The following is a 27,557-nucleotide window of genomic DNA, read 5'->3' as shown; positions in this document are numbered from 1 at the left end:
TTCAAAACTATGTTGTATAAAAGTGGGCATCTGTGTCTTGTTCCTGATCTTAGAGGAAATGCCTTCAGCTAGCAATGGATTTGTCATATATAGACTTTATTTTCTTGGGTATGATCTCTCTGTGCTCACTTTCTAGAGAGTTTTTATCATAAATTGCTGTTGAACTTTATCAAAAGCCCTTTCTGCATCTATTGAGATGATCATACAGTTTTTATTCTTCAGTTTGTTAGTGAGGTATATCATGTTGATTGATTTGCAGATATTAAAAAATCTTTGCATCTTTGAAACCAATCTGACTTGATCATGATATACAATCCTTTTAATGTTTTGTTGTGGGCTTTCCTGGTAGCTCAGACAGTAAAGAATCTGCCTGCAATGAAGGAGATCTGGATTTGATCCCTGGGTCAGGAAGATCCCCTGAAGAAGGTAATGGCAACTCACTCCAGTATTCTTGCCTGGAGCAGGAGCCTCCATAGTTACTAAAAATCACCAAAAGGTTTTAGAAACACAGGAAACTTCAGTTCAAAGAGCTGAAATAACAGCAGTCATAGAGGCTTTTGCTGTGTTTGCAGATGAGGAATTTAACCTTTATTCTGATTCTCAGTATATTGTCAGGTTGTTTCCACACATTGAAACTGCAGTTTTGCCTGAAAATAAAACTACGATATTTCATTTGTTAACTAAATTACAGCAACAAATTTGGAAAAGAAATAAAATATTTTTCATTGGACACATTCGGGCTCATTCCAAATTGCCCGGCCCTTTAAATGCCTTTAATGATTTGGCTGACTTGTTAACCAGAAATACAGTAGCTACTGTGATCGAGGAGGCCAGAGCCTCTCACTTACTTCATCATCAAAATGCTACTGCCTTAAGATATCAATTCCAAATTCCCAGAGAGACTGCTCGAGAGATTGTGTGTTCTTGCTTACACTGCCCCACTGTTTATAATAGTCTACTTATGGGAGTTAATCCTCGCGGTCTCAAACCTAACGTACTCTGGCAAATGGATGTAACTCATGTCTCTTCACTTGGAAAACTGTCCTTTGTTCATGTAACTGTAGATATCTTTTATCATGTTATTATTGCAATTGCTCGTACTGGAGAAGCAATTAAAGATGTAATACAACATCTCTTTACTTTTTTCATATTTGGGCCTGCCAAAAGCTTTGAAAAATGACAATGCTCCTGCTTACACTTCTAAGTCTTTTCAGGAATTTTGTATAAAGTTTCAAATTAAACATAATACAGGCATCCCTTATAATCCACAGGGACAAGCCATTGTGGAAAGAGCACATCAAACATTAAAAATCCAAATTCAAAAATTAAAAGAAGGGGAGTTTAAGTATAGTTCTCCCCATCAAATCTTGCAACATGCTCTTTTCGTAATAATTATTCTAAATACTGATCCTGCCGGAACTACTGCAACGCTTCGCCATTGGTGCCTGGAGCAATTAAATGCAAAGCCGTTAGTCAAATGGAAGGACCTCCTCTCAGGACAATGCAAGGGTCCTGACCCATTATTAACTAGCAGTAGAGGATGTGCTTGTATTTTTCCACAGGACGCAGATTCTCCAATTTAGATCCCAAACAGGCTTATTCACCATGTTGCAGTCCCCCAGACATCTGGTTCCCCCATTGCTTGGATCACAAAAGAGGAGGGGCACTCCTCCACCCCTGCCACCGCAGCACGGAACAGCCACGTGTCGGGAGCCACAGGCCGGACCAGGCTGGCTTCAGGGGCCCAGCGCACAGCGTTCGCAGCCAATGGCCCTGCCAGCGTCCATCTGCGCTCGCTTGGCCGCCGCGGGAGGCCGGTTCAGCAAGGGAGCGGGGGCGGCGCCCGCGGCAGGGAAGGCAAGATGAACATCGAGATCCCAGCGAGACTGAGGAGGCTGCTGCAGCGTGAACTCCAACCAGAAAATAATTCTACTTATTCTGTTTTGGCTTGTCTACCCTCTCCTTACATTTTTCTCTTAACCAACGATTCTGGAAAACTTAATGTACATATGACTTTCACTGGTGGACCCAATGTAGTGATTTGTGAACAATGCATGTGCTCATCTTGTTTAAACCCTCAATATAATGTTTTCTCCTTTGTAGTGTTACATCGTCCACCTTATCTTATGATGTAACCACTTATTGACAACTGCAGGATTTAATGCGATCGCGACAGTTTGTGGGCTTGCTTATCCTGGAAATAGCAGCTTTAATAACCACAATTATTTCTGTTACTGTGGCAGCAATATCATTGACTCAACAAGTGCATACTGCCCAATTTGTTGATACCATGTCTAAAAATGTCTCTTTAACTCTAGCAACACAGGAAGCTATAAATAGAAAGTTGGAGATGAGGGTAGATGCCTTAGAGGAGGCAATAATGCATATTGGGACTGAGTTACAGGCTTTAAAAGTGAAAATGGCTCTGTCTTGCCACGCTGATTACCGGTGGATATGCGTGACATCTTTAAAGGTAAATGAGACAGATTATGAATGGGAAAAAATTAACAGCTCTGACATTGGCCTGGACTTAGGGAAACTTCATAATCAAATACAGACCCTGGAACACTCTCGACTGGATTTTACCACCGCTGGAGCAGCTAATGACTTTTTTCACATTTTCTCTAACTTCATTTCAGGAAAAAACATTCTGTCTAATATCCTCAGTTATGTTGCTGCTGGTGCTTTAATTTTGCTTCTCATAATCATTCTTCCTTGTATTGTCAGGATTCTTCGGCAGAACATTCAGAAGGTCGCGACTGAGCTGCATCTGGCTGTTTTAAGAAATAAAAAAGGGGGAGATGCCGGGAGCAGGAGCTCCGCCCCTGGCAAAGGTCATGAGGAAGGAGGCTCAGCATACACAAAGGCGGGATCGAGCCTCAGGAGTCCCCCTGGAAATTCTTGAGCATCTACCCCCAAAACCAGAGTCTGCCTACTTTCTGCTTTGTGCTCTCACCTACACATCTGACTTTACGCAGGGCTGTCCCCCACTACCTCTCTCTGAAAAAAAGAGTTGACTTACAGCTCCAGTTAATAAAGTTCCTGGGTGTAATAGTGTTTCAACCTACAAACTCCTTTGGAAGTCCTCTAGCCTCCCTGAATAGGTTTTTCCGGCCACATGTGATTGCTTAGAGCCTCCCAACTGTGAGAGGCATGAGATGTTCTAAACTATCTAAATACAGATTCCTTTGAGCAGTTAAAAGATTGATTAGAAATTGTATTGGGGAAGGGTTTTTCACTTGTTGGGCCAATGTTTGCTGCTAAGTCTCCATATCCCTTACCTGCTGTGTCCCTGGCAGTGTATTGATTAATATAATTGGTGTAAGTAGTAGCTTTAATGTTTGTAACCTTGGACGCTTGAGTTAATTCTTTTTCTTGTTATAGCCCACCACACCTTTGCCCTGTAGGAATGCAACTTTAGCTAATGCTTTTGGAGGGTGGCGCCTGACTAATCACCTTTAGAGAAAAATAAGTTTTCTGAAGAAAGGGTCTTAAAATGTTAACAGGCCTCCAGGCCAGAAGATGACGCAAATCACCTAAACTTTTGCATAAGATAAGTTTGCAGGAAGAAAGCCTGGCTTACTGCATGACTCTACCCCTTCCCCCATTATCCTCTATGCATAACTTAAGGTATAAAAACTACTTTGGAAAATAAAGTGCGGGCCTTGTTCACCGAAACTTGGTCTCCCCATGTCGTTCTTTCTTTCACCTTCTGGCTGAATTATTCAGCCTCTCTTCTGCAGTGAATTTCCTCACTGAGCTATCCTTATTTCACCACTCTTTGTAGCCTTAATTAACGTTTAATTAAGCAATTGTTTCCTGATCCTCGCCGACGCCGTTCCCGCTTCGAACTCCCTGGATCCACCGGGGCTGGACCCTGGCACTGGAGAATCTCATGGACAGAGGAGCCTGGTAGGCTACAGACATGGGATCACAAAGAGTCAGACACAACTGAATGACTAACACTTTCACTTTCACAATGTTTTGTTGTAGCTGGTTTGTTAGTATTTTGTTGAGAATTTTTGCATCTATATTAATCAGTAATATTGGTCTATAACTTTCCTTTTTTGTTGTATCTTTGTCTGGTTTTGGTATCAGTGTGATGGTAGCCTCTTTCTTAAACAAAAGAACCATCCAACCACAATGACTATTTTAGCATTCGTCTAGGAGGCATCCATATTTTGCTTGCCATGGCCATTTACATATACTATTACCTAAGCATCTAAAGTTGGCAGTATGATAGGGAAGGCAAACTGTGTACAAATATTTGGCAGAGAAAGTAGATGACCAGTGATAAATTGTGGCAAAATTGCCCAAAGCTAATCTCAAATACTAAGTATATATAATTATATATGGTAAGAAATTCACTGAGTAAAAGCAGAATGTTTATAAATGTGTCCTAGGTCAACAAATGTCCAAAACATCTGAATTAAAAGCAAAAAGGAGTATATCATATGGCAAGCAAGTGAAATTTTCCAACTGCCTCAGAATGTTCAATAATTTTCTTTCAATCTGGTCTACTTTGTCCTAGATCTCCCACACAGTTCAAACCAAATCAGCACTTCTTAACAGCAGGCACTTGAAAAAGGAAAATAAGCTTATTTAGAGAGTTCATGGACAAAAGAGAAAAGCAGAAGCAATGTCAAGTATCAAAAGCTTCCAATATTTCATGTCTGGCCCTTGAATGGAAGATTTACACAGGTCTCCCACTCAGAATCAATGCATTTACATGTTTTCCACAGCTCCTCTGAACATACTGCAGCTTCATGCATGCCTCTTGTACTCTCTCAATTAAAGCCAAAGTAAAGGGTGAGTATCCAACAAGATGAATGTAATTGCATCTAGCATAGACATCAGTTCATGTCTGGGGCTTGAGACTTTTATAGTGCCTCTTCTCTCTTCCTAATGTTCCCCCTTTTGAATAATGGGGCATATTTCCCATTTGTTTTTGCTCTCAAAACTTAGAAGGAGAAGTATTTGGATAGTACTCAACTTCTTTGAGTATTATATTGACTGACCTGTAACAGGATACAACTTTAGCTTCTTTTATTTTCCTTAGGATAGAAAACTATATCCAAAGGAAGAGGCAAATATAGGATCCCAAATTTAAGTAATTATAAACAGAATATAGTCAAGGCTATGGTTTTTCCTGTGGTCATGTATGGATGTGAGAGTTGGACTGTGAAGAAGGCTGAGCGCTGAAGAATTGATGCTATTGAACTGTGGTGTTGGAGAAGACTCTTGAGAGTCCCTTGGACTGTAAGGAGATCCAACCAGTCAATTCTGAAGAAGATCAGCCCTGGGATTTTTTTGGAAGGAATGATGCTAAAGCTGAAACTCTAGTACTTTGGCCACCTCATGAGAAGAGTTGACTCATTGGAAAAGACTCTGATGCTGGGAGGGATTGGGGGCAGGAGGAAAAGGGGACGACAGAGGATGAGATGGCTGGATGGCATCACTGACTCAAGGGACATGAGTCTGAGTGAACTCCAGGAGATGGTGATGGACAGGGAGGCCTGGTGTGCTGTGATTCATGGGGTTGCAAAGAGTCGGACACGACTGAGCGACTGAACTGAACTGAACTGATATAAATATAACCATATGTTTTCCAGTATTCAGGTTTTTGTACCCGGAACCCCTATATTACTTAAAATGCAAATGTTTAATTTCACATAAGCAATGCCTTAATGATCACTCTCATCAAGCAATCTTGAATTTGTGTTATAATGGCAACAGTGTGTTCCTGCAGTGATATCTATATAGCAATTTTTTTTTTATCATGTCAGCATTTTGGTTCTCCAGGCACTAAAATTGGGCAGCATACCTGCTTTTTTAGTGCCATTTTCCTTATACTATTAAGTGTAGCTCTGTCCAAAGGTCAAAAGGTCAGAAGGAAATAAGAGTCACCAATGCTAAAAAGACAACGAACCACTAAATCTTATTTAATTAGATATAATCTAATTCTACATGTACTGCCACTCCAACTTTGAGACTGCTTAGCAAAGAAGTAGTGTCAGCAACAGTGCTAAGACACCAGCATCATTCACACACATACTCGCTAATAAGCCATACCCAGATTGGAGCCCACCTTACAGATTCCACATTATGACAAGAACATTAATTTAAGCTAAGGCAGCTTAGCATAATAGAACTTACATGGTAAAGCACTTAAGCTTTTGACCCCTTGGTTACAATAAGCCTCTAGATTCTCATTTGTAAAACAGTGATAAAAGGAGTATAAATCTCAGGAGTTTTCTGAGGATTATATGAGCTATTGCAAGTAAAGCACTGAATAAAGTAAAAGAGCAAATACTGAAAAATAAAATGAAATGGACAAAAGTTATGAATATTGTTCCTTTTTGTCTTTTTTGCTAAATTAAAACTGAGTGGAGAACAGTGAATAAAGATATATAAGAAGCAAGTGGGATTTATATATTTATGAGAACATTTAACATTTTCTCTTCAATATTAAGATCAATGACCTACAGGAATCAGTGATATTTTCAGTCTATTATACTCTCCTTTTTGGTATCTTTTCATGTGAAATTCTATATTCCTACCAAAACAAAAACAAAAAAACTGTCCACTCATGTTTGGTAAACTCTTTTCTGACATGGGAATGTCCTTTTGGTAGTTAAAGGCCACTAATTCATTGCAGTACCTATTCAAGTGAATTTAATGTAAAAAGTAATACTTGGATACCTGCGTGGAAATTGGAGGTTCTATGAGTCAATAATAAATAAATCCCAGTACTAAAAAGAGATATATGGTTTTCCTATAAAAATCAACATATTTGTGATTAATTCCCACAGGCATATTTAAAAGAATAAAAGCAGAAAAAGTAAAAGCATTTCACAAATACCCAGTCATAAAGTTACAGATAATATCAACATGCTGGGAGACTAAGATAAACACCAACATGATGTGACTGCTTGATAAATAACTCTTCTGTGAAGGGGATATGAATATTGATTAATTTTAAAAATTAAATTTGTAATCATAGAAAAAATAACATGAATGGCTAATAAAGATATGAGGGAATGCTTAAACTCATTTTTAATAAATAAAATCAAATTAAAACAATATGATGTAACTTTATACCCATTATATTAGCAAGTATTAAAATTTTAGGTAGCATAAATTGTTGGAGAGTTCATAGGAATATGGAAATATTTATGCAGTACAGATGGTAGTTTAGACTGTGGAGCTATTATGGACAGCAATCTGATAGTATGTGATCAGATTTAGTATATAAATACTTTAAAAATAGCAGCATTCCTTTTCCTGAGCATACATCCTAGAGAAATTGCTACTAGGTCCAAAAGGAATGACTTCTACAGCACTGCTTATCATGGTAGGAAATTGGAGGCAATCTGGAGGGCCATTGCTAGGGAAAGGACAGAAAAACATGATGGATTCAAACCATGGAATATTAGAAGGCCACAGAAAGCGATAGGCTAAATGTAAATGTAATTTAAATAGTTCATAGAAGCACTGTTGTGTAAAAAATTATGAGATAAAATGAGACCTATAATAGTTTATAAAATAAAAATATGTACTTATAAAAATAACATGTATTTTTCAACAATACATATATAATAAAAGGATACAAAATAAATATATTAGAATGATTACCTTTTTAGGCTAGTGGTAGAGTAAACAACATGATAAGAGATAGAGATATAAGACCTCATAAATATGTTAAAAAGGAGGGGCTGTTTTACATTTCCATTGCTACATAACAAACTACCACAAATTTAGCAGTTTTTTAAATAATGCAAATTCATTATTTCACAGTTCCTGTAGGTCAGAAATACAGACAAGGCTCAACTGGATTTTCTGCTCCAGGTCTCATAAGACTGAAACCTAAGTGATAGGTGGAGCAAGAGTCTCATCCGACGTTCAGAGTCCTCTTCAAGCTAATGTGGTTACTGGCAGGAATCATTTCTATGAAGTTGTGGAAGTCATAAGCTGTACCTTCAAGATCATCGAAAGAGCATCTCTTTGATGCTTCAACTTCTTTTAAAGGGCTCATCTGATTTAATCAGATGAACATATCCACATAGAACAATCAAAATCCACATAGAACAATCTCTTCTTTGGTTAATTCCAAGTTAGCTGATTAGTAACTGAATAACAGGAGTATTAGCCCATTATATCCACTGATCCTGTCCATGTTCAAGAGAATTTGATAAAATAAGGTACACATATCCAAATTTTATAAATTTTCAAATAAATATTTTATCAGCTATATCAAGCAGATAAAAATGAGTAAAGACATAGAATATTAAAACATTATATTAATAACTTTGACTTAATGAACACACACTGAACTTTGCACCCAAAAATTGGATTATAAAGAAAAGGATTTTTAAAGATGTGCAATGAAAATTAGAAACAGGAAAACACTCCAACTTGCATAGCTTTCTTGATTTCAGAAGAAACAGATGATATTACATACTTACTAATATCATTTTATTAGTATTACTTACTAATAAGTATTAGTAAGTATTACTAATATCATTTATTAGTAAGTATTGCATACTTACTAATATCATGTCTGACTCTTTGTGACCCATAGATGATAGCCCTCCAGGCTCCTCTGTCCATGGAATTCGCTAGGCAAGAATACTGGAGTGGATTGCCATTCCCTTCATCAAGGGATCTTGCTGACCCAGGGATTGAATCCAGGTCCCCTGAACTGCAGGCAGATTCTTTATCATCTGAGCCACCACGTATATACATTATATATAATGTACATACATATGCCAAAGAATGTTCAAATTATCGCTCAATTGCACTCATCTCACACACTAGTAAAGTAATGCTCAAAATCCTCCAAGCCAGGCTTCAACAGTATGTGAACCATGAACTTCCAAATATTCAAGCTGGATTTAGAAAAGGCAGAGGAACCATAGATCAAATTGCCAACATCTGTTGGATCATTAAAAAAGCAAGAGAGTTCCAGAAAAATATCTACCTCTGCTTTATTGACTATGCCAAAGCCTTTGACTGTGTGGATCACCACAAACTGGAAAATTCTTCAAGAGATGGGAATATCAGACCACCTAACCTGCCTCTTGAGAAATCTGTATGCAGGCCAGGAAGCAACAGTTGGAACTGGACATGGAACAACAGACTGGTTCCAAATAGGAAAAGGAGTATGTCAAGGCTGTATATTGTCACCCTGCTTATTTAACTTCTATGCAGAGTACATTATGAGAAATGCCGGGCTGGAAGAAGCACAAGCTGGAATCAGGATTGCCAGGAGAAATATCAATAACCTCAGATATGCAGATGAAACCACCCTTATGGCAGAAAGTGGAGAAGAACTAAAGAGCCTCTTGATGAATGTGAAAAAGAGTGAAAAAGTTGGCTTAAAGCTCAACATTCAGAAAACTAAGATCATGGCATCTGGTCCCATTAGTTCATGGGAAATAGATGGGGAAAAAGTGGAAACGGTGTCAGACTTTATTTCCTTGGGCTCCAAAATCACTGCAGATGGTGACTGCAGCCATGAAATTAAAAGATGCTTGCTCCTTGGAAGAAAAGTTATGACAAACCTAGACAGCATATTAAAAAGCAGAGACATTACTTTGTCAACAAAGGTCCGGATAGTCAAAGCTTTGGTTTTTACAGTTGTCATGTATAGATGTGAGAGTTGGACTATAAAGAGAGCTGTGTGCTGAAGAATTGATGCTTTTGAACTGTGGTTTTGGAGAAGATTCTTGAGAGTCCCTTGAACAGCAAGGAGATCCAACCAGTCAATCCTAAAGGAGATCAGTCCTTGGTGTTCATTGGAAGGACTGGTATTGAAGCTAAAACTCCAATACTTTGGCCACCTGATGAGAAGAGCTGACTCATTTGAAAAGACCGTTATGCCAGGAAAGATTGAAGGCCGGAGGAAAAGGGGACGACAGAGGATGAGTTGGTTGGATGGCATCACCGACTCGATGTACATGATTCTGAGTAAACTCTAAGAGTTGGTGATGGACATGGAGGCTTGGCATGCTGCAGTCCATGGGGTCACAAAGAGTCAGACATGACAGCTACAGAACTGAACTGAACTGAACTGAATATCATTTTGGTTAAATCTAACTTAATATAATCAAAGTTAGTATAATAGGAAAGTAAAAGAGACAAATTATATGGTTTTGAAAATTACTTTAAGATGCATATGTCCATGTAACTATTAAGAGAAATGATTAGAATTAGATGATTGAATTTAAATGTTATTTAAAGTAAGTTGGTTTGATATACAATGAAAATTATTTTTATTTTTATATGGTAGCAACAAGCACATAGAAAAGAAAAAGAGAAAAAGGAGTTGACAGAGAGGTTTTAGAAGCAGTTATGATTGGATTGCACTCATCTCACATGCTAGTAAAGTAATGCTCAAAATTCTCCAAGCCAGGCTTCAGCAATATGTGAACCATGAACTTCCTGATGTTCAAGCTGGTTTTAGAAAAGGCAGAGGAACCAGAGATCAAATTGCCAACATCCGCTGGATCATAGAAAAAGCAAGAGAGTTCCAGAAAAACATCTATTTCTGCTTTATTGACTATGCCAAAGCCTTTGACTGTGTGGATCACAATAAACTGTGGAAAATTCTTCAAGAGATGGGAATACCAGACCACCTGATCTGCCTCTTGAGAAATTTGTATGCAGGTCAGGAAGCAACAATTAGAACTGGACATGGAACAACAGACTGGTTCCAAATAGGAAAAGGAGTTCATCAAGGCTGTATATTGTCACCCTGTTTATTTAACTTGTATGCAGAGTACATCATGAGAAATGCTGGACTGGAAGAAACACAAGCTGGAATCAAGATTGCTGGGAGAAATATCAATAACCTCAGATATGCAGATGACACCACCCTTATGGCAGAAAGTGAAGAGGAACTCAAAAGCCTCTTGATGAAAGTGAAAGTGGAGAGTGAAAAAGTTGCTTAAAGCTCAACATTCAGAAAATGAAGATCATGGCATCCGGTCCCACCACTTCATGGGAAATAGATGGGGAAACAGTGGAAACAGTGTCAGACTTTATTTTGGGGGGCTCCAAAACCACTGCAGATGGTGACTGCAGCCACAAAATTAAAAGATGCTTACTCCTTGGAAGGAAAGTTATGACCAACCTGGATAGCATATTCAAAAGCAGAGACATTACTTTGTCAACAAAGGTTTGTCTAGTCAAGGCTATGGTTTTTCCTGTGGTCATGTATGGATGTGAGAGTTGGACTGTGAAGAAGGCTGAGCACTGAAGAATTGATGCTTTTGAACTGTGGTGTTGGAGAAGACTCTTGAGAGTCCCTTGGACTGCAAGAAGATCCAGCCAGTCCATTCTGAAGGAGATCAGCCCTGGGATTTCTTTGGAAGAAATGATGCTAAAGGTGAAACTCCAGTACTTTAGCCATCTTATGCGAAGAGCTGACTCATTGGAAAAGACTGATTCTGGGAGGGATTGGGGGCAGGAGGAGAAGGGGATGACAGAGGATGAGATGGCTGGATGGCATCACTGACTCGATGGACGTGAGTCTCAGTGAACTCCAGGAGTTGGTGATGGACAGGGAGGCCTGGCGTGCTGCGATTCATGGGGTCTCAAAGAGTCGGACATGACCAACAGACTGATCTGATCTGATCTGATGATTGGATTCTGAGTCAGCAGCTTATATTATTTACTAATACCTTGTGCTTACTTATATCTATCTGGGCTCTGTCTTGTGTGTATCATTTACATTTCACAATGTAATTCTATTGTGCTCCTCCAATTACATATTTCATTAAATCACATAATAACCAGTCCAGGCAGTCCAGGCTTGGAGTACTACTGTCAGCTGTTGAGGTGTCTTCCATGGCCCATGGAGAATAGGTGTCACTGAAGTAAGCCATGGTTTTCGCTAATTTCCTTTGCAGATACATCTCTATCTGCCATAGATCCTCCCGATACTAAGCCCTACACCCAAGTAGCAGGGGGACTTGGGCTCGGGTGGTCTTGGTCTATTCTAACTCCAGGCTAGAACTGAATGGTAGATCTAGAACTTGGACCAGTACAACTCACCACAAGTTGTTGATTTATGTTGTCTTCCAGATCATATGGAAGATGTGATTTTGTCTTTATAGTGGGCAAAGTAAAGAGCAAACAATTTTTTTCTAACTTATTTTAACATATCTCAAATAAATAAACACGAAAAATTTCAACCATGTGACAGGCCCCCAAACTTTTACAAGATATAAAATCTACCCTTCAGAATGCACGTTTCCTATTAAGGTAAATAGAGTCCTTGGTTCTTAAAACTCAACAGGTGGGGGGACAATGACAACTACAAATACTTTGACATTCCTCCCATTGAGATGTAAAATTGAATTTCCTGCCCCTTGAATCAGGCTGGCCTTAGTGACTGACCTGCCGTAGAAGTGATACTGTAGGACTTGTAAGGCTAAGTCAGAAGACTTAGAACTTCTACCTTGAACCTTTGGAATGTTCATTCTTTGTCATGGCCTCTTGGACACTCTCTCTCAAAACCATGTAGCCATGCTGTCAGAAGTCCAGGTCATACAGAAAAGTCATGTGAGGTGTTTGGTCTATAGCTCCAGCTAAGTTCCCAGCTGATTGTGTCAATGTCTGTCATGTGACTGAATCATCTTGGATGCCCAGCCTAGGCAGGCTTTCAAACAACTAAATCTCCGACCAAAGAATGAATGCAACCATCATGTGTTCCAGCCCTTCCTAAATTCCTTATCTCCAAAATTATGAATTAAAATGATTGTTTTAAGCCGCTAAGTAATTTATTATGCAGTAACAGGATAACCAAAGAAAGGTCTAATTAATGTAACATCATCAGATATTCTCTGTGATATCAACACTATCAAGTTATTCCCCAAGTGTATTATGATAGAAAGCAACCAAATGGATGGGGCCCCAAGTCAAGAAATAAATACATGCTTTTGTCACTGCCAAATAAGAGTAAGATGATTTTGATTTTCTTTAATTATATGCGTGGATGAATAAGTATTTGTGAGAGAAAATTTCATATACGCAATTAGTGGCTGTGCTTGCTTGTGCTAGTAAAATATACAACTGGAAATGGAGCTGTAAATTAGTACAACAACCTGATTATTTTTATAATAATCTACAATACTGAATCTCAAAATGTAGCCCCTAGATTAGATGACTTTGGATGTGGAACAGCTTCTTAAGAAATATATTAAATAATATATATCAAAAATAATTAAACGCAAAATATTTCATAATTTAAAAACATAAAAAGAAGTCACAAAGGAGCAGACATTCTACCTAGAATATAAAAAACCCTTTCAAACCAATAAGAAATAGAAAACAATCAAACCATCCAACTACTTCCCCAAAATGGTCACAAAGGATGAATAAGCATTTCACAGATTAAAATACATGAAAGGCCAATAAACACTTGAAAATATACTCAATCTCATTGACAATTAGGAAAATGAACATTAAAACCAAAAACACCATTTCATTTTACAGCCTCTAACAATAGTAAAACTGATAAGAATCCAGGGTAACAAGTAAGTTTATAAACTGCCAGTAAATGTGAAAGTCAGTACAATCACCACTAATCTAATTTTAAAAACTATACTTACTTTATAAGGTTGAAAACATGGCCCTCATGACCCATTAATTCTACATGTGTAAAGCAAAAATGCTCATGCACACAAAGCCATGTGTAAAAATTTCACGGTAACATCATTTGAAAGAGCATAAAAACTGAAAACAATGTCCATGGCCTTGAGACTAGACAAATAAATCATGGTGAAGTCACACAAACAAATATTATATAACCTTAAAAAATGAGCAAACATAGCTACCAACAACCCACTCCAGTGTTCTTGCCTGAGAATCCCAGGGACAGAGGAGCCTAGTGGGCTGCCGTCTATGGGTGCACAGAGTTGGACATGACTGAAGCGACTTAGCAGCAGCAGCAGCTACCAACAACCCAATATGGATCAATATTGGGAACATAACATTGATTAAAAAAGCAACTCATGAGAAACACACTGTATTTAACTTATATAAATTTTAAATGTATTATACAAACATTAGAGAAATATAATGTTTATTCAACTGAAATTGACATTTTTGTAGGATAAAAAAAGGACAGGTATTGGAAATTTCATATGGTTCAACTTAATATCGATAAATATGGCAAATTATAAAGAAAGGCAATGAAGTGATTGTTAAAAATGAATAAAGAAGAAACTCAATTAAATAGAGAGGCTTGAATGGGGAGATTTCATGCCCTATAATAATAGCTGAGCCCAATATGAAGATGAAAGACTCCTTCTTTCCTGGCAAGAGCTCAGCCATTGAGAGACTGTCACAACTGATTATCACAGACTCTTTGTTTACTCTAGTTCTCCAAAATTCCTTTTCCCCTCTATACAAGAGTTCTCTTCATTTTTGTGGGGGATTTGCAGGTGGCTCACCATGGTTGTAGACTCCAAACTACAATTCTTTCATAATCCTTAGTAAGTCATTTTTTTTTTTTGACTGAAGAAATATCTTGCAGTCTGTTTGTTTCAGTCAAAAACAGTTCTCAAACTTGTTTGCATGCAGTATTCATTTTAGTGGTAAGAGAAACAGTAAATAAGTTAATTTTATATGGTGGTTAAGCTGTGGAAAAGTAGAAATAAAGCAGATAAAGACTGATTTGGTGAGTTTGGAGGTAGGCTGGCTGCTTTACACAAGAGTCACAGAAGATCTCTCCAATTAGGCACAATTAGAAAAGATATTTGATGGAAAGGAAGAAGAGGTCCACAGCTCTCTGAAGGGAATGGCACTACTGGCAGAGTAAAAGCAAGAACAAACGCTCTGAAAGAGGAGTGTGCTTAGATCATTCCAAGAACAGCACAGAGGCCTGTGTAGCTGGGGAAGAATAATTTGGCAGTGGAGAAGAGAGAGTAAATGAACTGGAGTCAGAGAAGAAACCAGGGGCCAGATCATCTACAGCCTACAAGACATTAGAAGGACTTTGTCTTATACACTGACTCAGATGAAAAGTTGCTGGAGAGTTTTGAGCAGAGAAACAGATTAATTTGACCTTTTACAAGAAATACTCTGGGTACAATATGGAGAAGAGATTGTAAGAGGAAGAGAGGGAGATGGAGAAGCAATCAGAAAGTGCATTAATCCAGGCAAGAGAAAATTATGGTGTGGAACTAGGATGATTTCCCTGGAGGAAGTAAGAATTGATTCTGGATCTAATTTTGAAGGTAGAGGCAAACAATTTCTTAATCCATTGAACATGGTTATGAGAAAAAGAGGAGCGTCAGAGACGAAGATGTTTGGATTAGGCATCCGAAAGAGTTAAGGAAAATGAGAGAGGCAAACATTTTACAGCAGTGGCTAGAAAATGAAGTCTGGATTTTGGATATTTTCAATTTGAGATGGCTTTTAATCATCTAAATGGAGACGCTGAGTAGGGAATTAGATATAGGAGTCTAGGGTTCAAAGAAAGTTCCTTGGCTGGCACTTAAAATATGGAAATCTTCAAGGTAATAATAATTTTTAAAAAGCTGAGTCTGGGCTAGATCATTAAGAAAGTGATTGTACATAGAGGAAAGAAGAGTACCGAGGACCAAGACCTGGAGCATTTCAGTGTTTGGTGGTCTGGAAGAGAAGAAAATAGCAAAGATTTAGAAAAAGCAAAGATAAGATGAAGTGAAAAGGCCCAAAGCCAAGTGATAAAATATTTCATGAAAAAGAAACTTACCTCGGACAGAGAATAATGATAGTATAGGAGGAGGGGGAGAAGCTTTAGTGATATAAGTGATACTTGTTTTCATAATCTGAGTAGTTTACAGTAGCAAATTCCTTTACTGTTTGTTTTAGTATAGAGTGCTACTCTCATATATAATACCTCACAATAAAAAATGAAAATAAAAATTCATTGCCAAGAAAGTACATCATGGCATGGGGGGAGGGGAGAGAAATAATTCTTTTGACAATTTCTATAGAAAACAATCCACCATGGAAGGCAATTTTACTGTAAAATGATGGAAGGACAAACATACTTTAACAGTCAAACTTGTACCCCAGTCTAGATGCTAGATAACAGATATGCTACCCAAAATGTATTCTTGTACTTAACCCAAGACAAATTAGTAATTCATAAACAGTGTGCATTTGGTAAAAAGTTAAATATTCTATCTGTTAGAAAGGCATGATATGTTAAGCTGTACATAAGTTATCAAATTTTCCAAAAACATTTTTATGAAATATGTTAAAAATGTTTGCAACAAAAACTGCAAAGTTAACAGAAGAACAACAATCAAAATGAAGCCCTTTGGGTTTATTCATTTATTTTAAATTACCTCTTAAAAATATGAAACTCATTTTGAAAACTTTTCCCCCTTAAGAAATAATAATTCATTAGGAACACAACACTTTCAAAGTTGTGTTTCCCTTTATTTTAACATTAAAAATTTCATAAAAAAAAAAAAAACTTGTGCTTTGAAAACTGCTTTCCTAACAAGAGAATAAAACTTTCAGATGGAATTTCTGTGCCCGAGTCCATTTTTTGAAATGACAAGAAGCAGTTTTTTTTCCTGACCCATAAGTGGGAAAAAGAGTCATGGCAAGGGTGTAGAAAGGAGCACCAAAGGTAGAGACCACACGGCAAGCAGCTCAACAAAAAGATTTAGTCTTTTATAACAAAGATAAACAGCAAAATTCTAGCCAGCAGCAAATCTCCCTATCTCTGTCTTTGTCTCTCTGTCTCTCCATCTCTCTCTCCTCTCTCTCACACACACACATACACACACCTTTTATCTGCAGCTTCTTGCAACTTTCTTGAAGAATATGATGTAACTGCCTTACCAGGGTTACATAATTGATCTCCACTGTTAGAGATTATTTTCTCAAGTCTTATTTGCATATATGTCAAGGGAATCATTTCAAAAGAAAGCAAGAAGGTTTCCTGTGGCCTCCAGCCACATGCAGAAGATAGAATTAGACCCAGTCTTTGGGATAATTTTCTAAATTAAAACTGCAAGGGAAGAAGAGAGACATTTGCTAATCCCTTAGAGATAATCATCTTAAACCTGGTTTGTATATACCTGAATCCTAAGAACACTGGATCCATTAAAAAATCCTATTGATTTAGTTATTTAAAATGTCAAATTGATAAACTGACATCATTCTGGCCAAAAAAAAATTATTTATTTTATTTTTTTGGAATTACATACACATTGACTATGAATGGTGAAAACATGATATAAATATTACTTTTCAAATTAAGCAACTATTTTGCCTACTGGCATACAAGCTTACAATTGGAAACTATTATTATCTAAGTTTCTCCTATCTTCTATTTAAATGCTTCATTTCCCATGGATATTTGAAAATATATATTATGGGGTAAGATTATTTTTATTTATAAAACTGAATTTTTTATCTATCCTTCCATTATACCAAGATTATTCATTTCTTTTTAACAATTTATTCAATATTATGTAGTCATCAATTTTCCAACTAAAATATTGTCTAAATTGATTACTTTCCATAGCACTCACAAATTTTTAGAGAAATAAAGCATTATTATTATCACTTTCATCAGGTCTCGCATTACATTACTAACTACTATATATAGCTATGAAGCAGCATACACACCTATTCAGAAGTTTACAGTCTCAAAAGATTAGTACCATTGCAGCTGAATATAAACCGACTCTGGGCTTCCCTGGTGGTTCAGAGGGTAAAGAATCCGCCTGCAATGCAGGAAACCTGGGTTCAATCCCTGAGTTGGGAAGATCCCCCGGAGGAGGGCATGGCAACCCATTCCAGTATTCTTGCCTGGAGAATCCCCATGGACAGAGGAGTCTGGCTGGCTATATTCCATGAGGTCGCAAAGAGTTGGACACGACTGCGACTAAGCACAGCACAGCATATAAACCCATTCCAGAACTCTTTCCTGGAGAATTCCATGGACAGAGGAGCCTGATGGACTATAATCCACGGGTTCACAAAGAATCAGACATGACTGAGCAACTAACGCATAATCAAAACATACTCAACAAAAATAAATATGTAAATTGTTTTATTACTTTAGGACAATGTATGAATATCCCAGAAGGAAATACTGACAAATTATTAATTTAGTCCTTATTTACAGTTCTATAATGAATATTTGGGGCTTCCCAGGTAGCACTAGTGGTAAAATAAAATCCACCTACTAATGCAGAAGACGTAAGAGACAAAGGATCAATTCCTGGGTTGGGAAGATTTCCCTGGAGGAGGGAATGGCAACCCACTCCAGTAATTTTGCTTTTGAAATCCCATAAATAGAGAAGCTCAATGGGCTACAGTTCTTGGACTCACCAAGAGTCGACATGACTGAGTGACTGAGCATAGTGAACATTTATTATGTAATTGTTTTCTGAAATATTAATATCTGCTAGTGAATTTCAATGAGCTTGTGTGTGTGTGTGCATGCTCAATCATGTCTGACTCTTTGCAACCCCATAGACTGTAGACTGCCAGGCTCCCATGTCCATAGAATTTTTTAAGCAAGTATATTGGAGTGGGTTGCCATTTCCTTCCTACTCCAGGGGATCTTCCCGACCCAGGGATTGAATCCAGGTCTCCTGCATCTCCTGCATTGGCAGGTGGATTAAATTCTATAAATATACTAGGATATGTAATTAAATATGCAATAATAATTTATTTCATGTTTTCCTACTAGACATTAAGACAAGAGAAATGCTTACCTTGATTACTCCTGAGCACTCAGTGAATAGTGTTGAATGACTGAATAAGTAAATGATTGAATTATTATAAATCATAATATCTGGTTTAAGTCAAAAATTTTTTACCTGATAAAATAGGATTCTATATCAAAAACTTATTCTTCAGAACATAATAATAAGCAACTTTAAGTCACATATCTGTCCTGACTCTGCCTCATGTGATTCAGAATATGTTTATATAATTTTTAAAATTATAAACAAAATTTTAAAAAGATCATTTGGAGGGAAACAGGAAGATCCCCAAGACCAAACTCTAGAGTCAGCCAATTCCAGCATGAAAAATACAAGAGATGGTTCAAGGCTATACTCCTTATAGTTCAAGCCAGTAAAGATACTTGAAAGAAATCACTGCCCCTAAATCATACTGAGTAGTAATCAGCTATTCATCCATTTGTAACATCAGCCCTGCTCTACAAACTATAAATACATGCTCATGTAAAAGGTTTGTAAATATCCATGCATGGTAAATATATGTATATGTTTATAAGAAAGGGCTTTGGGTATTCATTCTAGTACTATTTCCTTCAACTGTCCTACATACAAAGGGAAAAGACACTCCTTTATCATATGAAAACCATTCTCATACTCACTAAGTAAATATACCCCCTAATAATGGCACGATTTTTATAGTCTAGTAAAAGGGTAGACTAGGAAAACCACAAGAGGAAGTGGAGAGGGAAGAAAACATCTATTGAGATCCTACCATACACAATGTCTCACAATGATTATGTTTTTAATTAAATTTATTTTTAATTGGAAGATAATTGCTCTACAATATTGTGTTGGTTTCTGCAAGACACAGATCAGTCATAGGCGTATATATGTCCCCTCCCTCTTGAACCTCCCTCCCATCTCCCACCCCTTCCCACTTCTCTGTGCTGTCACAGAGCACCAGATTTGAGCGCCCTGCATCATACAGCAAATTCCCACTAGCTATTTTACATATGGTAATGTATATGTTTCAGTGCTACTCTCCCCATCTGTCCCATACTCTCCTTCACCTACTGTGTCCACAAGTCTGTTAACTATGTCTGCATTTCCATTGCTGCCCTGCATATAGTCTTATCAGTACCATCTTTCTAGATTTCATACATATGCATTAATATACAATATTTTTCTCTTTCTTACTTCACTCTATATAATAGGCTCTAGGTTCATGCACCTGATTAGAACTGACTCAAATGCACTCTTTTTTTATGATCGACTAATAATCTAGTGTATATAGTGTATTCACCTCTCGATGGATATCTAGGCTGCTTTCAAATTCTAGCTGTCATAAATAGTGCTGCAATGAACATTGGGGTACATGTGTCTAAGTAACTCTGAAAGAAAAGAAACAATTTTCATTCTAGCTCACTATGTAAGTGCTATTGGTAGTTTTTCCTATTCAAGTTCTTTATACTTTATCTTCATCTGAAAATTGTTTCGCAGATAGCAGCACAAAGCATGTAATCACAGGGCTGACAAACACAAGTCCATGGGAAGGCAATGTCAAGGTCCATACACGTGGTCACCAAGGCAGCAAGAATCAGGATGTGACCATGGAATGTTGATGACCATCCCAGGGTGATTTCTGAGAGCTAACTTAGCTTAGGTACTGATGCAACAACAACAATAGGAGAAAATGCTAGCCAAGTTATGGTTGATTCTAAAGACAGATAAAAAAGACAACAAGTCAAACTGTATGGCATAACAAAATAAATATTTATAATGGCACATTATCGGCTAAGGAAAGACATTACATGTTTTCTTTTTTTTAATATAAATTTGTTTATTTTAATGGGAAGCTAATTACTTTACAATATTGTATTGGTTTTGCCATATATCAACATGAAGCCGCCACAGGTATACACGTGTTCCCCATCCCGAATCCCCCTACCTCCTCCCTCCATGTTTAGCTAGACTGAATGAACATACTAACAAAATTTAAACCTCTTCATGGTATCTTAATAAAACTAAACTCATAAAAATAAGTTTTGAAGTGGTTTGTTATACTTTAATCGATATCTAATAGAGAAAACTGTATCCAAAAAAAATAACTATAGCAATACTAAAAAAGGAGTTTTAAAATGAGGTGAAAATATGCAAAAAGTAAAGAATAATACAATAAATTTTTAATGAGCTAAAGAACTTCAGTTTTTCAGAAGAAAAGACATTTCCTGGTATCAAATATTATTAATGAAAAGTAAGCACACTAAATATATCCTCCTTTTTCCTCTAATCTGATTTCAAAAATAAAGATGTAATCCTAAATTGGACTTCCAAAGAGGAAACATTTCAAAACCCATCCAAGCTACTATTATCATCAGAAAGTAAACAAAACTCTCAGGCATCTAAGTATTTGTGGAAGTGTACAAGTACACTCTTTACAAATACTTTCTGGAAAAAAAAATCAAAGATGTATCTAACTAAACCAAAACTAATCAAAATATTTTATGAAGAGGAAAATATATGATAAAATAAATAGTGTTTTAGCATTGAATAATGGCACCTTCATATTTAGAGTTGCCTTTTAAATTTGAGATACTTCTCTTTAGATCATTTTCCCTTAGTGTAAGAAAGCCCAATACTAAAAGGTGATAACTATATTAATTTCCATAAATAGGATCTTTAAGGTTTGATTACCAAAGCAATTACCATATATCATTATGGAATGATAATATATTACACATTCCCCAAGTAAAAGATCAAATTTACTTTAACCACCCTCACTCAAAAAAAAAAAAAAAAATCTTTATTCAGTCATGAAGTCCTTGGAATCACAGCAGGGCTTGATGCCATATTGGTGTCGCATTCTGCCAGTAATCCAAATAGGCCAGCCTTCTTTTTCAACTTCTTTGTCCACTAGTGCATCATCTCTTAGCTTAACATCTTTTTTAGCTTAACCTAAAAAACATCTTAAGCATCTCTTTTAGCTTAAACTAAAAAGGTCAAAATAAGGACTGTGATTTCATGTGGAAGTTTTTGTTTGGGGAATTTTTGAAATTTTGCTTTCCCCTAGAGTGTGTAAATATGCTTCTATTTGCTACTGTAGCCAGAATTTTTTAGGAAAATATCCTTTTGTGTAGGCTGTTGAACTCAATAGTAAGTAGGAAATCATGCTGTACAGTATTAATGTGCATAGAACATAATACTATAAATTAATACTAACAGCTGCTAGTAATAAATTAATGTCTTCAGACCTGTTAACTAAATTCACTTAAAATTATTTAATGAGCATGTGTGAACTGGAAATAAACCTATGTATTTTCTAGAACTGTTGAATCACAAGAAAACTGGAGCATCAAAGTTCTCTCTGAACCAAAATCAATATTTTATTTGGTTAGAATCCCTGCTCTTGGTATACATTTGTTTATATCAGTTATCGAAACATAGCTCAGTATTCTTGGGCTTCCCTTGTGGGTCAGCTGGTAAAGAATCTACCTGAAATGCAGGAGACCTGGGTTTGATCCCTGGGTTGGGAGGATCCCCTGGAGAAGGGAAAGGCTATCCACTCCAGTATTCTGGCCTGGAGAATTCCATGGACTCTATAGTCCATGGGGTTGCAATGAGTCAGACACAACTGAGTGACTTTCACTTCACTTCACTTCACTTTAAATTTGAGATAATTCCTAGGTATCTCATGAGATAAGCAATCATATGCACAGGACAACAGGTGGCCAAGGCTTTGGCATATGAATGTTTTAGTTTCTAGGTATTAACTTTCTTAATAAGACAGACCAGATTGGGCCTCCTGAATATTATATTTCATCTGTTGATCAGTATTTGGGTTGATGGGCAAATGGCTATTTACAATAGCAATGTCTTGGCTATTGTAAAAAGTGCTGCTATGAACATTGGGATGCATGTAATTTTTGAATTACAGTTTTCTCCAGCCATATACCCAAGAGTGAGATTGCTAGGTCATATGGTAACTCTATTTTTAGTTTCTTAAAGAATCTTCATACTGTTTTCCATAGTGGCTACACCAAGTTACATTCCCAACAACAGTGTAGAAGAGTTCCTTCTTCTCCACATCCTTTCCAGCTTTTGTTATTAATATTTGTAGACTTTTTAACGGTGGCCATTCTGACCAGTATGAAATGGTACCACACTGTAGTTTTGATTTGCATTTCTTTAATAACTAGCAATGTCGAGCATCTTTCCATGTGCTTGTTGGCCATCTCTATGTCTTCTTTGGAGAAATGTATATTTAGGTCTTCTGCCCATTTTTTGATTTAGCTGTTTTTGTTGTTATTGAATTGTGTGAGCTGTTTGTACATTTGGAAATTAAGCTCTTGTTGGTCTCATCATTTTAAATATTTTTCCCCAGTCTGTAGGTTGCCTTTTCCTTTTGTTTATAGTTTCCTTTGCTGTGTAAAAACTTATAAGCTTGATTAGGTCTCATTTGTTTATTTTTGCTTTTATCTCTATTGCCTTGGGAGACTGACCTAAAAAACAATGGTATGATTTATGTCAGAGAATGTTTTGTCTATGTTCTCTCCAAGGAGTTTTATGGTGTCATGTTTTGTGTTCAAGTCTTTAAAGCTATTTTGAGTTTATTCTTGTTTTTGGTGTGAGTGAGAGTTCTAAGTTCATTGACTTACATGCACTGTCCAGCTTTCCCAACACCACTTGCTGAAAAGACTGTTTTTTCTCCCTCAAGGGCATACTGATTACTTTGAATTCAACTTACTTAAGAAACAGCTAATGCAAGAGGAACATTTTGACCCTGCTCTCTGTCTTACTGAAAGCAGGAAATGAATCTCTCATGTGAAAGGTACACTCTCTGTATTTGCAGATAGAATGACATGTCCTTATCACCAGAGATAGGAAATCTGAACTGAGAAGACTACCTAAACAAATCTTCTTATTTCTGTGATATAGTACCCCAAATCCAAATCCTGTTTCAATTCTGTACTAATTAAGCACTCAAAACTAAGTTTCTTTGTCCTGTCAATTCCTTACAAATTCACTGTCTTGGTCGGAAAGTATAAAAGTTGCCTGTCTTGAACACTTCTTACGTCCCATTTCTAGGAGACCTCCATGTACACAAGTTTTTTTTTTTTCCCTTTTCTGCTGATCCACCTTATATCAATGATATTATCAGTCTAGCCACTAGAACTCAAAAGGGAAAAATTTCCCCTCTCTGACATTAACAATAATACACAATTTTTTTAAAACTGATACCATACAAGGATACATTGGCTTCAAGGTCTCTACATTTGAATATTCCATTTTTGGGGAAGCTTTTCCTCCAGACAGTTGCTTAGCCCAATCTTGAACTTTCTTCAGATCTTAAAAGTCACTTTGTCAGAGACCTTCCCTGGCACACCTTTTGTAAAACTGCAATCACCCTCCCCACTCTCAGCTCTTCTTACACTCTTTATTCTGTTTTATACTTTTAACACCATCTGACACATTGCTTGCTTCCTGTCACTTGTTCATGAGAATATAAATCTCAGAAAGTAAAGACAGTATTTTGTTTAAGTCTCTAATATTAGGGCATAGAGTATTGCCAGGCATATAGAATACATTCAATAAATATTCATTAAATGATAGGTGAATAAATGAATATTTTACACATCTAATGGAGATGTAACTTAGGTAGTTGTTTTTTTACCTTAAGCTCCACATCAATTATGTGTTAAGAAGTGAAAAGGGGAGACATTTTTAGAACACAACTTGATTGGTTTTATCATTAGTATTCTAAAGGACACACAATCAGAAAAATGGGCAAAGAACATGAACTGCAATCCAGTACAGAAGAAAAAAATAATAACCCACAAATATGAAAAGAATATAAAATTTTAAAAAAATCAAAAACATATATTCAAATGACAAAAAAAGTTCTTCACTTTTTACTTCAGAAAGCAATTTTTTTGTTGTTGTTAAAACGCAGTGTGGGCAAGCCTGTGATGAAAGGAGCTCTCATGGACAAATGATGGCTGTATAAACTGATATAAAACATACTTGGACCAAAAATTTTAAACAAAAGTTTCTCCTAGCTTTTGCACCAAAATGTGTAACTTTTGGCCCAGTATTGCTACATACTGAATTTTACTAGGAAAAAATGGAGATTTACATAAAGATTTATGACAAGAATTCCCATTACATCAATAGTAAAACATTGTAGGAAAAATGTAAAATTATTAGTCACTATATCATAAAATATAATAGTAAATATATTGGTAAAATAAAATATTATATTAAAGCATAATATAATAGCAAAATAGTCCTCAGATCAGTCGCTCAGTTGTGTCCGACTCTTTGCGACCCCATGGACTGCAACATGCCAGGCCTCCCTGTCCATGACCAACTCCCCGGAGTTTACTCAAACTCATGTCCATTGAGTTAGTGATGCCATCCAACCATCTCATCCTCTGTCATCCCCTTCTCCTCCCACCTTAAGTCTTTCCCAGCATCAGGTCTTTTCAAATGAGTCAGTTCTTTGCATCAGGTGGCCAAAATATTCTTGGTAAATCATATAAAACAAACTAAATGTTCACTCACAGGATATATTATTCTGCTTGTGTTGCCGTAACAAAATGTCACAGACTGGGTGATATAAGCAACAGAAGTTTAATCTCACAGTTCTGGAGGCTAGAAGTCCGACACTTCTCTCCTTACCTTCCACGGTGCATCCCTTTTGCGTTCTCACATGGTCTTTCTCCTGTGGAGAGAGAGAGAACAAGCTCTTATGTCTGCTGCTTTTCCTCAAAAACCAATCCTACTGAATTGGGACTTCCACCCTTACAACCTCATTTAAACTTAAATTCCTACTTCAAGTCTCTATCTCAAAGCATAGTCATATTGAGGGTTAGCATTTTAACATATGAATTTGGAGGGGATAAGATTCAGTCCATAAGAGACTGACTAAATAAATCACTATACAATCACAATATGAACTGTTATGCAGCTCTAAACAAGGGTTTGCATTTTCTAAGAAGATTCAATAACCTAGTATATTTAACAATGACAATTAGTGAAAAAAATAGTTTAAAAAATCTAATAATCTCATTAAAGAAACTCATGATATTTTTAAAAAACCTAAGGTAATATATATTTGAAAAAGCTCTATTAAATTGCTTCTTAAACAATTGGAAAGGACTTTGTTTTTATCTCATTTTGTCCTTAATGTGTATGCAAATAAGCTGCAAAAGAGCAAAGTACGATTTAAGTTCTTTCTTCACCTAAAATATATGAATGAAAATATTTTCAAAATTAAAAACAAAATTATGTAAAATATTTAAGTTGGCATGCTCTCAAACCATACAACAGAAAGAAATTTACATTGCTAAGCCTCTTAATACCTTTCTGCATTGGTCTGTTATGAAACCAAGAGCTATAAGCTTAGCATATCGATAAATAGAAATAATATTTACATTGGAGAATTGACACCATAATGAAACATACTCTCCCCCACGGCTTTTTATCAAAGCATTTACTTTATGTGCAAAAACTAGATCAGAAAAAGGAAATGGACCTACATCTTCTTCGCTTAGAAAATATGTGAAGTTAGTAAATGTCTCCCAAAGATTAACAGACAGTGATTCAAATAATAAGAGGAGGGCAATTCACTGTCTCTAACAGTTTCAAATTTCTTTTATTTTATAATCTTCACAACTTTAAGGTCCCTGTCTTAGATAATGAGAGTCTGAGTGAGTCTGGAGATCTCTGAGTGAGTCTGAGTGCAAACTTGGAGTCCTCCACTAGTTATATCAGGGCCCTGTCAAAAGTACCACACGAGGTAGTTTTGCCTTTGTAGTCGGCCAGAGGCACAATGCCAAGGCCAGGTAGCTATGTGTTCCCAATCCTTAGAAGGAAAGAGGTAAGAGAAACAGAAGTCAAAAATAAGATCGGTGTTCATGAAGCAATCTGTCTACAAAGTGAAAAAAAGAAAAGATAAAGCTTCCTCTAGTGTTTTGGATGAAATAAAGATATATTCATGTTAAGAGCCAAGGCTAAAATTTTTTAAATACAATAGAAACACAACTCTATCTAAGTATTAATAATAATATGAAATATATGACAGATATTTGCCTTAGCAAAATGAACAAAGTCAAATTTATAACAGATTATTTTTAAAGCCTAATTACTTAAATGTTAAAGTCACAAAGCAGCATACAGCTAACATTTCAAATACTTTTATTACTATTACTGGCATTATCCAAACCATGTAAATTAGTAGTAATACTGAAGTAAAACCAAACATGTGCTTTACTACATTGTGCACAAGTTGCCATAGATGTATATTCATACACACACACAAAGCAAGTTTTTCTTGCTGAACAGATTTTCTGAATTTAGGGTGATAAAGCTATAATGATGGGAGATATTTTTGCCTCCGTGTGTGTACTCGTGCTTAGTCGCTCAGTTGTGTCCAGCTCTTTGCAACCACATGGACTATAGCCTGTCAGGTTCCTCTGTCCATGGGGATTCTCCAGGCAAGAATACTGGAGTGGTTTGCCATGCCCTCCTAAAGGGGAACTTCTTAACACAGGGATCGAATCCAGACAGGTGGATTCTTTACTGTCTGAGCCACTAGGAATACATATACACAAAGCAAGTTATTTTTTTCTTGCTGAACCGAGGCTTTTCTGAATTTAGGGAGACAACTCTATAATGATGGTAGATATTTTTGCCTCAAATATACTGGACCTGGTACTAATGAAATCACATTTTCATTACAGTGACTAGTATATCAGTTGTAAAGAAAGGTTGCACAATTTTATTTGCTTTACTTATGACATATAGGATATTGCATATATTATTGATTGCCTATACCATGTTAGGCAA

General features: G+C 36.6%; 1 long non-coding RNA gene across 4 annotated transcripts in view; it reads right to left on the bottom strand.

Annotated features, from left to right (window-relative positions):
* Positions 1–27,557, bottom strand: part of LOC147349183 (uncharacterized) — a 220,544-nt gene that overhangs the window by 115,411 nt on the left and 77,576 nt on the right. For all 4 annotated transcript variants that reach the window (XR_015149500.1, XR_015149501.1, XR_015149499.1 and 1 more), the window contains exon 2: positions 25,389–25,431. This is a non-coding gene — a long non-coding RNA (uncharacterized LOC147349183). The remainder of the gene's footprint in view (positions 1–25,388; positions 25,432–27,557) is intronic.

Source organism: Bos grunniens, chromosome 21 (genome assembly GCF_055505025.1).
Source record: "Bos grunniens cultivar Pamir isolate PY7600 chromosome 21, Bosgru_T2T1.0, whole genome shotgun sequence".
NCBI classification, from domain to species: domain Eukaryota; kingdom Metazoa; phylum Chordata; class Mammalia; order Artiodactyla; family Bovidae; genus Bos; species Bos grunniens.
This window is presented reverse-complemented; position numbering and strand designations above follow the sequence as displayed.